At 36.3% G+C, this 16,192-nt stretch overlaps 1 pseudogene; it reads left to right on the forward strand.

The window, feature by feature from the left end:
- Positions 1-274: 274 nt before the first annotated feature.
- On the forward strand, positions 275-3,272 carry LOC149176454 (NF-X1-type zinc finger protein NFXL1 pseudogene; annotated as a pseudogene).
- The last annotated feature ends 12,920 nt before the right edge of the window (positions 3,273-16,192 follow it).

Here is a 16,192-nt window from a genome sequence, read left to right on the forward strand (position 1 = left end):
GAGGTATAGCCACAAGAAGTTATTATTTGCTACACTTGTTGTCTTCGATGGACTCCGCAATCAAACCTATGTACATAGTGCAAACCAGGGCATACTTGGGAAAGAAAATGTTGAGAGGATCAATGATTGTGATAATGACAGGCGGAATGGGGTATCCAACCATGGACAAAATTATACAAATGAGGACCCTATGAACCCCTCCATTGACAAAAATCAACTCACACAATCCACTGGTCAGCAAAGATAAGAAATGAAGGGTTTTAGGAATAGGAAGATGGTGAACAACATCCAAGATTGGAGACAGAATCTTCTTCATCCTCCTCAGAGATACAAGTCTATATCGACAAAGAAGGATAGTAGGGAGAAGACAAATTTGGATAGATCCAGTGTACCAAAGTTGGTGCAGGAAATTGAAGAGAAGCTTAATAAAGGAAAGGTTGAATGCATGATATGCTATGAAATAGTTGGACGATCAACGACAATTTGGTCTTGTGGTAGCTGTTATGCCATTTTTCACATGTATTCTGTAAGGAAATGGGAAAGAGCTCCATCCTCTGTAGATTTTTCTACTAGGCAGAGTCAAGGTTCCAACTAGAGATGCCCTGGTTGTCAGTCTGTGCAGCTTTCACTCCCAGATGATCTTCATTACTATTGGTGGGAAGGTACAAGAGCAAGAAGTAGAATGTTATCTCACTCCACATTCATGTGGAGGACCATGTGGGAATCTGCTTGAAAAGGAAAAGAAAACTCCCAGTTGCCCACATACCTATACTCTCCAATTTCATCGAGGGCCTTGATCACTTTTCTCAGCAATGCGCCCCCCGGCCCAACATTGACCATGTGGTAAAACAACAATTACAAGGAGATGTTCTGATCATAAATCGATTGAATCATGTGGATAATGTTGCGAAAATCGTCTCAAATGTGGACGCCATTATTGTGACAATGTCTGTTATGAAGGCCCATGTGATCCTTGCAAGGTTTTAATAAAAGCTTCATAATTTTGTGGGTAAAAGGAGGAGATGATACTTTGTGGTGATATGGAGATTCAAGGGAAAATAGACTGGAAAAATGGTGTATTTGCATGAAAATTCTCTCTTGTTAGAATCATAAGTGCAACAAGATATGTCATCATGGGGAAAGTGGAGAGTGTGAACTATCACCTAGGAAGGTCAAATCTTTCCCATGTGGTAAAACTCAACTACAAAATCAGAGGAAGAGTTGTATGATAGCGTACCAACCTACTCAGAGGTATGTGAGAAGCTTCTTCCCTATGGAAAAAAATTGTGTATAAATACATGCCACCAGGGGAAATGTCCTCCTTGTTTATTTTTTGTTAATAAAAAATCACGATGTGGATCATCATCTAAGTTGGTCCCTTGCTGGAAGACCATAGTATCCGTGGAGGAGAATGTTGAATTCACATGTGAAAAGCATTGTGGACAAAAGAAAAACTGTGGTAGACATAGATGTAGTGAAAGATGTTTCCCTCTTGCAAATCAAGGGGGTTTAATTACTCATTCAGGTGATTGGGATCCACATTTATGTCAATAATCTGTGGAAAACAGTTGTAATGTGGGAAGCATTTTTGCCAAGAACTTTGCCATAGTGGCCACTATCCACCTTGCCTTGAAACTATTTTCACTGATCTTTCTTATGCATGTGGGAAGACCTCAATTTCTCCTCTAGCCCCTTGTGGAAAACCCATTCCTTAGTGCTCATATCCTTGCTCCATTCCTCAAACATGTGGTCATCCTGAGACTCATGATTTCCATTTCAGGGTTTCCCTCCTTGTACTGTTCCTATTGCAAAAGAATTTGTGGGGGGTCATGTAGCTCTGAAAAAATGTGCCATGTGGTTCTTGGGACATTAGATGCAACAAGATCTGTGGGAAACCATGTCAATGTGGAATGTGTGTGTGTACTAAGACATGCCATCTACCTCCATGTGACTCAGTTTCCAAGGAAAATTCATCATCAATAGGTAGAATCTCATGTGGGAAACCTTGTGGAGCTCCTCGGAGAGATTGCAGGCATACTTGTAGTGCTTCATGTCACCCATCTCTTCCATTACCTGATACTAGATGTGAATTGCTAGTGACTATTACTTGTTCATGTGGTCAATTGACTGCAAAGGTCCCGTGTGATGCTGGAGGCAACAATACCAGAGTTGATCTTGTCTTTGAATCCTTTGTTCTTCAAAAATTTCCTGCTCCTCTTTAGCTAGTGCAGTCGAATTCAAATAGAGTGCCTCTGGGCTAGAGAAAGCTTGCATGTGATGAAGAATGTCTAAAGTTGGAGAAGAAGAAGATTTTGGCAGATGCTTTTGACATTTGTACAAAAGTTGATCTGCCAGGGGTGAATGAATAGATTTCAAAACTTCTGGCTGAGTTGATCAGGAGAGAACCACAATGGTTTTCGACTGTTGAGGAAAGGTTTAGATTTTGGTTTTGGGGAAAACAAAATCCAGCTCAAACAACTTTCATGTGAAGGTTTTTTGTGCTATGCCAAAGGAAGAAAGGGATATGTTTAGACATCTTGCAGATTGATGGAACCTCTCCATATATTCAGTTGGATGGGAACCAAAACATTTTCTGGTCATACAGGTTACACAAAAGTCAAGAGCCCCAATACGTATCATAATTACCAAAGGGTCTCTTCTTACCATAGGGTCGGTGCAAGATCCACCTTTCAATTAAGTTGTAGATATGGATCCCAAGCTCGTCCTTGCATTGTTTGATTTACCAAAAGAAGCAAAAGTGAGTTCCCCGATTTTGAGATTTGGAGGTGAGTGTGAACTTGTATGGCTAAATGACAAGAATGCATTATACATATTTATAGATCTCGTGAGGGATGCAACTTCTCTTAGACGTGTGGATCATTCTTCTGTATATCGAGTCGCTATTGTAGTCCCTCATAATGGTGGATTACCCAACCACAATGCCTGGGCAACAAAAAACACTAATGCATGGAAAAAAAATTAAAAAAGAGAAAGAAAGTGTGTGGATGGAGGGTTCATGGGGGGAGGATTAGTCAAATGTTGAAGTATTGAGGCCAGTTTGGAAATTCCAGAGAAATCCTATTTTAACAATAAGAAATCCATATCGAGCTCTTGAGAAATATAATGCAGGAGAGACTTCGTCAACTCATGTAGCCCAACCATCTTCTAAGCTTCTAACATCTATGGTTTCCACTGAAGTTTTATCCTCTCAGGAGAATCAAAATAAGCACTCTTCCAGTGAAGTGGATGATTGGGAGAAGGCTTTTGATTAGGCTATTTGGTTTACTGTTTTTCTTTGGTTATATAGCTTGCGAGGAGAAGCAACACATTTCATCTCCCTCTGGTTCTAGTACATGATCTATAGTTTAAAATTTTCAACCCTGGATAGCGAGTTTTAGAATTTTAAATTAAGATATCATAATGGGATACATTCTTACTCACCATTCTTTTGAGATGGGTCAACAATTTTGGAAGCAGAACACAGTTTGGTCCATTGAGTCTTCTTTTCTTGGTTTACATCGATTTCACAAGAATTGTGGAAAGTATACATACACATGGATTCCTATTAAGATAAACCTATTGGTTTTTCAGAGTCAATTCCCTTGATTTAAATTATGGATACGAATATTTTTTTCATGCTTAACTGCAATATATTATGCTTTCTCAAGTAAAATAAACCTTTATTTTGTGATAAACTTTACTGTCAATAAGATACACTAATAGTTTTACCATTTTAGTATTGAATTTATTAAATTTCAATTTAATAGGGAAACCATTGCCAGTATTAGTCCTGAAGTTTAAGGGCTTTGCATTGTTTTTGGTTGTATACTAGGAACTTTCAAACAGACTTCAAAGCCATGGATGTGCTTGAATTTTGAAATGATTTTTCACCTACTCTTGGGAAGGAACCCTAATCTCCAATTGTTTCCTATTATAATTTGTGACATTGTTGACTTCCATATATTAATGGTAAAGATTGCAGGAAAATAATGTTGTTACAAGACTGCACAAGGAACATTGGGAAACTAAGTCTAATATCAAGGTGTCTCTAGAAGCTCTTGAACCTTGAGAAGCTTGGAATTCTAAATGCGGAGCTTTGGATTCTAAATTGAGGTTCTTGTTGTAAAATTTTTCAAGTGATTGTTTCACTTTTGAGTGTTGCAATGGCAAGATGAATTCCTGAGAATTATATGGGTAGTCTTTTTGCAATGGTATTGATAATTATTTGGGAAATCTTGCTTCACTGGTCTTTTGGAGGATCTCTTCCTTCAAGACAATCAAGATAAGAAAGACAGGAAATGATATACACTCATTGCGACCAATGATGTTGAGAGTGAAAGATATTTTCTACTCCCTAAACCTACATATCTTTTGGAGCTGGTATTTCCATTTCTCTAGAGCAATGCCTTTATTTTTTCTACTTTTATCAAATGAATATGAAACTAAGTTAACATACCAGTTACTAATACTTTAGTCGGCCTCCTACTAAGAGCCATTGGTTAACCTTTTCTGCACCTTGACTATCAGCCATTTCCAATTTTCTCCACCTTGACAATCAACCATTGCCAATCCTTTTAGTGTTAATCATTGGGTTTTAAAAATCCAATTTTTTTTCCTTCATATACCATTTTCCCCTTCATATGTATTGAAGGGAAATAGAGTAGCATAATGTTATTGCTTAACTAGAATTGCATTGCAAGGAATGGATATTTTTTTTAGATTGATCTCTTTTCCCTTCATATGTATTGTAGAGGGAAGAGAGTAGAATAATATTATTGCTAGTCACTGGAATTGCATTTCAAGTAATAGATAAGTTTTTTTAGATTGATCTATATGAGTGTAGTAGCACAGTAAAGTTCCATAATCTATTTGAAAATTTCAATCTTTTTCTAATTTCAATCTTTTTTAGATCACAAAAATTCAATGTAACATTGCCAACTCCAACCCTCCATCACTCATCAAAGGCTCTACTTTAAACCCTTTTGCGACAAATAAAAATAGAGAAAGTGGGAAATGTTGCCTGAGGTCACATTCTGATTTGAAAAATGTCAAACAAACCCATTAATAAGCACATAAAAGGAAATTGAATATATGCAATTCATCGCCTAGACCATAAAAGGTGCACTGAATCCCAACTTAGTGAGAGCCAAAATATTTGGTAATATGCCTCTTGAGATCCATTTTGATTATCAGAATTCATCTTCTTGGCTTTTTATATACTCCATTTTCATGATTTTTATAGTATTACGTTCTTGCTGTGTTGAGTGACTTTAATTCTGGTTACACAACAACTTTAATTTTAATTATTTTTGGTTGTGGTGAGAAGTGCTCTATAGTGTTAACACATACAACATGAAATTAAATTGTTGTGTTGAGAGGTGCTCTACATTCTTAAACACACAAAACATTCATCATAAAATTATAAATTAATTTTCTTTTATTCCAATCTAGTTTAGAATTTAATTATAAAATATATTGAAAATGAATAATTATTAAACATATAATTAAATAATAATTAATAAATATATGTAAAAAAAAAGTCATTATCCTTGACATCTTCAATACCCAATTGTGAATGTTAAAAAATGATAACTACCCGTAAAAAGTAAATCAATATATTTGACATATTTCTCAACTCACAGATTCATTATATCAAATTTTGTTTCATGTTAAAGTTGTTTCGGGAGCAATTTTCCTCAAAGAATTGAAATGTAAATGTAGTCCACCATGAAAACAGAGAACAACTCCAGTGCTTGTGAATAACTTTTCAGCCAACATCAATTCAAAACTTGCTATAGAATGAAATAAAATTAACAAGTTGATATACCAAAAAACAAAATGACAATTATACCAACAAAACAACAATTATGGATAGCACGATGAACTAAGTGGATCAAGAATGTAAGCAATTTAAACAAACATATATTGAAAACATATATAATAACATTTACATATGCTCAAGTATAATGAGGCCGCAGATAGAACTAGAACTTAACCTGATAATATTTTGTACAAGAAAAATGCTACAAGCAAATGAGGTACCAACCAAATACTTGTTACAAAAGATTACTCAATGCTAGGACACTGTATTGTAGAAAATGTACAAAGATTACATGCATATTTGCTTTTATGGTGTAGTGGTTGCCAATTGTCACAAAAATGGGATAGGAAGGAGCATCTACCCAAAAAGATAGAAACCATATGTCTTCTTGGAAAATTCATTACATTTAACATAGAAAACGACCAAAAGAGAAAAACAAGAGAAGTAAATTTACATTGGCAAAACTTGTTTAGATGTCCAAAAGATTGTCAAACTCATGGATATAATATTTTATGTGTTATTTTTCATTATTGATCTCATGGATAGAATCTTTTGTGTTATTTTGCATTATCATTTTGAGTAAAGTGATCTATGATGTACTATGAAAACCTGGAGATATGCTTTGATGCCTTCACCATTTTCATTAACTGCACTCCCCTTAGATATATGACCACCATTTTATTAAAAAAAATGTGATACACAATAGTCAATATGAAACTCAAAAACAATTGCATCATCTAAAATTCAATCTTCCAAACCAAAATACACTTATTATTTACTTGATTATAGAATCCAAAGTACAAATTTTTCAATTTAAAAATCCTATCAACCTTTCTTTGGGCCTTTTGAAATAGTGACTAATTTTACTATAATATTATTATTATAGTTAACTCAAGTCACTCACCCTAACTTGTTTGTAAAAGTCAAATTGATAAATATACAAGTTTAGAAAGTCAAGTTGATACATATGTAAATCTAATCAAACTTGAACCATATAAATACTTCCGCACCAATAATTAAACTAGTGCATATGCCCACGTCATTTTGTTTTTAAAAACCAAGTCTGTCAAAGTTAGGCCCATCTAAATACTTTTGTATACTTCTTTATAGCAATGATATGTTGAAACATACGTTAATGGATAATAAAGTAAATAAACGATCTTATTCTTATTTTTATTTTTTGTTAACATAAAACTTGAGTGTATTTTTTTCCCATTATTTTTATTATTTGAATTGTTTTAAAATATATTAAAATTTTGCCGTGGTTAAAATTTATATGTAAAGGGTGGTTAAAATTTATATGAAAAGGAAAAATAGAGTAAGTTAATTTAAAAAAAAAATAAAAATTCTTACATTTATTTTTTTAAATTATAATTTACATTTATCTTTTAAACTTTTTTTATTTATTGATTTATCAATATAATATAGAAAATATATTCCTCATATTTTGGTTTTGATCAATAGTAAAATCATAGATTCTTTTGCATTTATATATGATAATTAAAATAAAGGTAAAAATTAGATTAGTGTTTGGTCTATATATCTTAATTATTTAACTTAGTGATTAAGATATGTTGATGATAGAAAAACTAAAAATATGTTGATAATAAAAAAACCAAGATAGAAAATTAGAGAGGCAACACTAAGTCATGCTAATGAAGATGAGTCGGAGGGGACTGCTACCATGGGTGTTTTACCCTTGCTAGGAGATCTGCTTGGGTCTAGAGGGAGCCAAGATGTTTTTGATTTACTGTAGGCGACAATCTAGGGACTTCAAAAATAGTTGCAACTCATTAAGCATAAGGAGAATTACCTCATTTGTTCTATTTATGTCTAGTGAGATTGTGCCCAACAAGGTCTTCATTTGCGAGTATATATACACCATGTTCATGGACTGATTGTTGTGGCCATAGGTATGATCAGTTTTAGGGACCCAAGTTGTGACTTCCCCTGCTATGTTTGTGTCAGATAAGCATCTGCACTCATCCACAATATCTCTCTAAGCCTCTGTAACCTCTACTTGAATTCCTAGAGGTGTTTGAAAATGATATAAGCAAGCTAAGCATTTCACTGTCTATTGAGAGCGAGGGCCCCTTCTTACTTTGTAATATGTTGCCCTGCATCGACTTTTGGCCCACTATCTTTGCATAGTGGATGCTTAGATCCAAAGACAAACTTGCAGGATAGATAAATTATCAGTGAAGGTTTCCATGTCTCTCAAAGAAGGACAAACTAAAATAGAATGAAGGAATTAATGTAAGTGAGCAATACTAGAAGGGCCCCATATACCAAAGACCAATTCCTTAGGAGCACGAAACTAAGGGGGAGAGGAGCATGAAGTGAGGCCCAAGAGAAGAGGGGTAGCTTGAAGACACCCAACAATGTTTTCCCACTCATTATCGAACAACAGAGCGAAACAATAGAATATAATGGAAACTGAGACAACATAGCCTAGGGGATGCTCTATCAAAGCCACCCATTCAAGAAATGAAAGCCTTGCAATGCAAGACACCAAAAGACCAAAAATACTGAAAGAAATCATGGAGGCATGTGGGGGCAGTGTAGGTATAACGTTCATAGTACGAAAATTGTGGACCTAAGAGGGCGACATCAAACCATAATCATGCTTAAGCCTAGATGTCTCTTCGCCACCTTGTGGCACTAATAACCTGTGGATAGGATGTTTAGCACATCCCATCCCATTAGTGTTGTTGTTCCTTGGAGACAACCCCTGCTGTAGGGGCTTAGTTCCTAGGACATCTATCAAACTCCATTAAAATTTTAAAGATTGGTTGGGGATGGATTTATATAAATTGCAATGATTAATTCTAGTTCAGAAATCCATCCTTTACAACAAGAATGGTCAAGTCATTGATGGTTGTAGGATTTTAAATTCATGAGATTGAAAGAGGAAATTTAGAAGAGATAAGATTAAAACTTGATCTAGATAGAATTCAAGTTTTAAACCTAAGAGTGAAATTGATGAAAGAAGTGGAAAATACGAATGCATTTTGAAAGAGATGGAGCGCCCATTAAGGTGCTCTTACTCAACTTGGAGTAGTTCTTCATTCTGCGTTTTGAATTTTTGAGATCTTCTTTTAGAGAAACAACCACAGCTTCAAGACCTTCACAGTCATTGGTTCTTTCTATAAGTTCCTTGGTTGTTGTGTCCTTTCCATTCACTTCATTTCTCAATGATGTCACTTCATCTTGTAGCCTTTGACTTTGATCTTCCTTTTCCTCGTACTGTTTCCTTACTTTGCTTCCTTCCTCTAACTGAGCTTTTAACCTTGTAATCTCTTCTTTGTAGGTACACTCCCTTTTGTCCAGTAGATCTTGTTGGTCTCTAATTGTGTCTGTGATATTTGTAAATTCTGCATCTATTTGATTTCTTTCTCTTTCACCCATAAGAGAAAATTCAGTTGTTTCACTATCACATTCATTATCTTCAAATGAACAGAGAAATGTATCACTAGAGGACAACAAATTCGTACCTGATAATTCTTTTTCTTGTTCATCTTCAATCTGAGGTGATTCTAAATATGAAGAGTTTCTTCCACATAATGTCCAATTGTCTCTCCCGCTGTCATAGTTCCTTTGAGATATCTTCTTCTTTTGATGTGCTTTCTTCTTTTGCTTCTTTCCCATTGTTACTACGAATCTCCTTCAAGCGATCAAGATTCTGCCAAAGGACCTGCTCTGATTCCAAATGTTGGAAATAATACTGAGAGGCGGGGGGGTGAATCAGTATTTACAAATCAATAAATTTTCATTTCCATAATCAGATTTATATACACTGCTTCAGTGAAGGGAACTCGTGTGTGCATGCCACTATTCTTGAGGCAACTAGTGTATATCCAGTGAACTTATGATTCAGTGAATTCATCATATGTTGATCTTTAATCAGTGCATCAATACTTTATTAACATTAAACAGTAACCATGTGCAGTAATAACAAAATAAACCATCACACATGAACACCAAGATTTAAGTTGGAAACCCAATGTGGGTGAAAACCACCTACTATTGTCATCTCTGTCTTCTTTTAATAACAAGAAAATATGTTTACAATCTTGTACTGGTGCAGACTCATACCAGTATGCAGGAACCCACCTGCAGAAGGTTACAACCTTCTCTTGTTCTCTAGCTTCTACTGAAAGGGAGCTACAACCCCCTAGCTCTTGTACTAGCCAATGTGTTTACTAGTACGTAGGCATCAGCCTACAAAATGCTACGACCTTCTCTCTTCTTCCATGGACCATGTTTCATAAATTTTCAGACTGGATGCTCTTGGTACACAACAATACAAATGAAGGCCTCGTTTCATCGAATTTTCACACTGGACCCATTAGTAACATTGAAGCTGAAAATCAATAACCACTGCAATACAACCATCAAAACCAATCACTGAAACTCAATCATCAATCTCTGACATAACTGAAACCAATCATCAATCTATGAATCAACCATAACTGAATCAATCAATCACTGAAACCTCTGACATACTGAATCAAACAATCACTGAACCTCTGACACAACTGAATCAACCATTCATTCAAACTTAATCAAATTCAACCAATCAACTGGAATAGACAGATCATTGTAACCAGTACACAGATCTGAACCCAGAACACTACATCAAAAGCCAGAACCAACTGTAACCTCAAAAATCATGTGTCAGACTGTATACGCTTCTTCAATGAAGCCAACCTGCATGTATACGCAACTTCCTTTAGCCCAACCTGCGTATACCTCTAAAGATACTGAATCATAAAACCTCTGAACCACAAACTATACCAATCAGTGACATTCTGAAGATCTATTGTCAATTTACAGAGTTCTAAATAGATAGTAGCAAGGATCACCCTTCTTACTCAATCAATCAATCAATCAGACACAAACTCTTTATGCATTCAGTTTTACTTTCAGATCTAAGAAGACTTCATTGACAGACAGTAGTAAAACAACAACACTGATCTGATAGATCAGTCATCCCTGAACATCAAGATTTTCTTTTGCATACGCTACTTGGAAGAGTCAAACCAATGTGTATACGCACCTTCACCAAAGCGAACCAACATATAGATATGAAAATACTTACTTATAACTTCGCTGCAATTCCAGACTTCAGACATACCCAGATCATCACATATAAAGGATAAAACATGCGTTAGCAATCAAATCTAGCCTATCCATTATCAGATCACATAATGATAAGTCATTATGATCATGATCCATCATTAGATCTCATCCATCATCAAACACTCAAGTGCATACTTAGTTCAGATCAAGCAAAGCATCAGAAACCCATAACATGCATATTTTCTTTTGATCTAACACTTCATAAGACATTCATTACATCTGCCCTTATCCCTTTGATCTTCTCCTCCTTATATAGTTTTAGCCTTTCTCAATACCTCGGATCAAAACAACACTTAGAGCCTGTGGTATTCTTAGACGGGATCAAATAACCATTACTCCGCTCAATATTGTGGGCTAATACCATGGTATTGACCCTTGGTATTCTTTCACCTTAATTTCCTTAATTTTTCATCCCATACACACTTTTTCTTCTATGAAAGTGTGTGCATACGTATATGCTCTTTTTGTACAGTGAACCCGCGTGTACACACTCTTTTTGTACAGTGAACCCGCGTATACAACTTAACATACATGAAAATGTCCTTTTTATTCAACTTCTTGATTTTGATTTGTAGTCCTTTTTTCTTCATCCTATTATTTTGTACCATTACTTTGTTCCCTCTGAATAGACCTGTTATAATGTGATTTTCCATTGCACGTTACTTCTGAACTGATTCCTTTGAACTGCCCTGCATTTTGTCACATTTGTAAACACAACTGCCATGCATTCTGTCACATCTGATATCTCTCCTATAGATTCATCTAGTCACCATATACAAGTGAGTTGTTCTGCTACAAGTGGGTTGCCATCAAGTACAACACATGTATCATAATGCCAACAATGGCATGGGTTTTTCCAGGGGTGACAGTGTTTTCAGCCTAGCCTTGCCATTTTCGGATAGCCATGGTGTGATGGGGTTCTCATGTTTTGGTTGAGTTGGATTTCTAAATGGATTTGCAGATGAGTGAGGTAGGTCTTCGAATGATAGATCACATGGCCTAGTGGTCCTTGAACCCAACTGTGGATCAGGGTAAAACCACTGGCCTAGTAACCCCTACGCCTGACTGTGGGTTGCAATAAAGCCAAGATTGTGTTGCCTCGGTGAGCCTAGGAATCCTTTCCGGTGAATGGTGGATTTCTATCCGTTGGGCCTAGTAATCCTGGGATGGGATATGCGGTAAAGCCTGAAGGGTGGGTCTCGATTTAGGGCTTAGTGATCTGGTGTGGATTGCAGTAAAGCCTGAGAGACTAGGAGACAGGAAAATTCCTCATGGTGTAGGTGGAGAAATCCGGTGGCACCCATGCTTGTTTGTCCTAGTGATTAGGTGGAGATAATGGTAAAACCTGTTATTACATGTTCATTGTGTTTTCCAAGTGATCCGGGATGGATTACGGTAAAGACTAGTTTCTATTGATGAGGGTGAGGTGGTTTAGCCTTGGGATGCCTGGTTAGTTCTTTTCATTTGAGTCCCACATTCACACTTGGAATATGACACGGGGATGAATGACTGAAGAGAGATTTGGCTCAACCATTATATGGTCAGGTGGAACGCAGTAGTCCTATCTCAGGTTTGGATTTTGCATCATCAATATGAGGTCATTTCTTCTTGTATTTATATGAGTATTATACCAGTTTATATGTGGATCATATGGCTGTGATTTCCTTGGTATTTTTGTTGCTATTATGCTGGTTATGTATGCCTTTTATGAAAGTGGCTATGTATGGATCTCATCATGTTTTTACTTGTAAATGAATGAACAATGTATCTATGACCTAATAGATAATAATGCAACAAATTATATAAGGGAACAATGCTTCATAACGATTCTCAGATAAGTATGAGACCCCTATGATTAAATATGTTGTTTACACTTGTAGATTAAATAGTTGTGATATGTTTTACGAAATGCTTGTAATTGCTAGTAGGGGTCCGGTTAAGGGTTTGTTCAAGTATTTTCATTTGCATCATTGTTTCCTTTTTATCTTTATGTTCTAAAGGTGTCATTCAATTCTGGGCAGTGACCTGGGCTCTAGACCTGAAAAAGTGGCTAAAATCTCGGGGACTCTGGTACAACACTGAGAAAAATAGTCCCTCAACGTTGGCATGCCTTGTCATGAGAGCATCCAAAGCCTCCTAGACATTGTCAGTGTTGAAAATAGAAACAAGAAACGATAAAAATAGAATCCAGAAATTCCAGTTTAATTTGTCCTTGAATTAATCTGAGAATTAAAATCGAATTTTATTCTCATAGAAACTTATAATAGTCAACTAGAGTGAGTTGACTTAGTTAACTTAGGAATTTTGAGTTGGAAGTATTTATGAAGTCATGTATATGTTCTCCCTATATTATAGGGGTTCGGGATGAGTTAAGAATGGATTGTAATTAGTTAACTCAGTTTATTGAGTTAAGTCCAGTTAAATCAGTTCCACATTGTTTGAGGAACTAATAGTGAGCTAACACTTAGTTGATGCATTAGTGCACTCAACTAGTGCTACTCTAGTTAACTGAATATTCCCTCATCAGAAACTCATGCATGTCGATTCTGAGAAAGGCCTAGTTGATACTAGAGTGTAGGGACATTGTACTATTTGTTGTATAATTTTCTGAGTTGTACAGATGGTGCATGCAATCAGGAACTGAACCTAGAAGGGATTGCGCAATTATGGATGAGTATTTCCCTTTAAATACGGGCTAATTCTCTCAGGAATTGTGAAAAGAATTAGAAGCTTGGAAATTCGGCTAAGTATTGGCTAGATAAAGTCATCAGGCGGAGGATAGGAAATAGTTGTGCAGGTTAAGCTCAAGGTTGAGCAGAGAATATTGTATTCATTTGAATTATTTGACTAAGGGTGCAAAGAATTAGAAGCTTGGAGGCTTGGAAATTTGGCTAAGTATTGGCCAAAGGAAGTCATTAGGAAGAGGATAGGAAATACTTGTGCAGGTTAAGCTCAAGGTTAAGTAGAGCATATTGTATTCATCCAAATTCTTTGACCAAGGGCACAAGGAAATAGGGACTTGGAGATCTGGAGAATTGGTTAAGTGTTGGCCAAGAGTTTGCTTGTGAGTTGGAGATTGATTTTACTGAGTGCTGGGATTGGTCTAGAGAGAACAAGCATTGTATTATCATCTTGGATTTCTGATTAATGCATTACATACAGTGGGGTTTTGAGCCGTGGCTTTCCCTGGATATTTATTGTATTATATGCCATTGATGTTCTTTGTCTTGTCGATTATTGTTTTGCTCAATCTTTATGTGCTTCTACTGTAAAGAGTAGAAGTAGATTCTTGTCTCTTGTTTTAGTAGATTACATTACCTTGTGAATCTACAGGAAAATTATACATGTTATTGGAGCTGGATTATTTTTTGGGCCACAAGATCACAAAGTAGATCTGAAAATTTTTGTGCAAAATTTTCAAAAACAAATAGCAGATATCAATTACTTGCGAAAAAGTACCCAAATTCAAAAAAACAAATCAGCCGAATCGGAGTTCAGATGAGAGAGATATCATTGATTTAAAATCAACTCTTTTTCTAGAAAATTTTGTGATGGAGAGACGGAGGAAGATATGGTGAGCCTTGCTCTTCTTGGACTCCCAAAGAGTTGGAATAGTTATTAGGACTCTGTCGATGGTCGGGAGAAGCTGCTAGATTAGGAACGACTATAGTCAGATTTGATGCAGGAGGAGATCAGGAGGAACACCAGAAATGAGACCTCTTCCAAGGAAGTGGAAGAGGATTGTGCCTTAGCGAGTAAGGCAAAGTGGGCAAAGGGAAATAAGTCCCAAGGTGAGGATGGAGGAGATGCATGCAAAGCCTTGAGGAGCAAGGAAAATGTTAGAGACTTAGTGGTTGAGAGGGATAGTAAATTACCTCTCAACATGCAGCCCTTGAAGAAGCCTTAGAAGAAGCTTCAGGAAGTTGTGGAGCAGTCACAACTAGAGAAGCTGAGAGGAGAACAAGTAGAGGGATCCACTCAAGCAAAGAAGGAGTCTCAGAAATTGTCTAAGACAATTGTGGAGCAGCCAAGAGGAGACTGAGTGGAGGTATCCAGTCATGCAAAGACCTCCAGTAGGGGGAAATTTCGAGCCAAGTGGGTACAGGGATCACATGCAGCCATACCTCCAAGTGTGAGGTGGGGAGATTTGAAGTGATAGTCCCAAGAGGGCTGAAATTAGGCAGGGTCCATTGAGTGGTTTTTTCTCATGGATCATACCTTTCTACAGGAGTCCAAAGTACATAGTAGTGAGAGGAATCAGTGGGATTGATGCAGTCAGAGATCAAAGTGACAGAGGCTAGAGCAGTCAGATACTGAAGAGCGTAGAGAGGGTTGACAACAAGTGTAGAAAGGCAGAGTCAACAGAAGCACGGATTTTTTAGTCGACAAATGCAATAACAGTCAAATACTTTGATGACAGAGGCATCATTCTGATTTAGGTTGGATGTTTTTTGTTTCTGGATTTGCTGGAGCAACAACACTAGAGAGAAGTGTTTCATGCATAACATTCCAAAGTTTCAGGATCGAGATTGAGTTGAATTCCTTTCTTGTCGAGAGGGAGTGTTGAAAATAACAACAAGAAATGATACAAATAGAATCCAAAAATTCTAGTTTAATTTGTCCTTGAATTAATATGAGAATTAAAATCGAATTTTATTCTCATAACAACTTGTAATAATTAACTAGAGTGAGTTGACTTAGTTAACTTAGGAATTTCGAGTTGGAAGTCTTTTTGAAGTCATGTATATGTTCTCCCTATATTATAGGGGTCTAGGATGAGTTAAGTATGATTTGTAATTAGTTAACTCAGTTTATTGAGTTAAGTCCAGTTAAATTAGTTCCAAATTGTTTGAGGAACTAATAGTGAGCTTACAGTCATTTGATGCATTAGTGCACTCAACTAGTGCTACTCCAGTTAACTGAAGATTCCATCATCATAAACCCATGCATGTAGATTCTAAGAAAGACCCAGTTGAGAATAGAGTGCAGGGATATTGTATTATTTGTTGTATAATTTTTTGAGTTGTACAGATGGTGCATGCAATCAAGAACTGAACCTAGAAGGGATTGTCAGTTATGGATGAGGAATTTCCCTTTAAATACAGGCTAATTATCTCAGGAATTGTGAAAAGAATTAGAAGCTTGGAGGCTTGGAAATTTGGCTAAGTATTGACCAAAGAAAGTCATTAGGCAGAGGATAGGAAACACTTGTGCAGGTTAAGCTCAAGG

The sequence above is a fragment of the Pinus tabuliformis genome, chromosome 4_1, assembly GCF_031772625.1.
Source record: "Pinus tabuliformis cultivar Carrire ecotype Pingquan chromosome 4_1, CPIR1, whole genome shotgun sequence".
Taxonomy (NCBI): Eukaryota; Viridiplantae; Streptophyta; class Pinopsida; order Pinales; family Pinaceae; genus Pinus; species Pinus tabuliformis.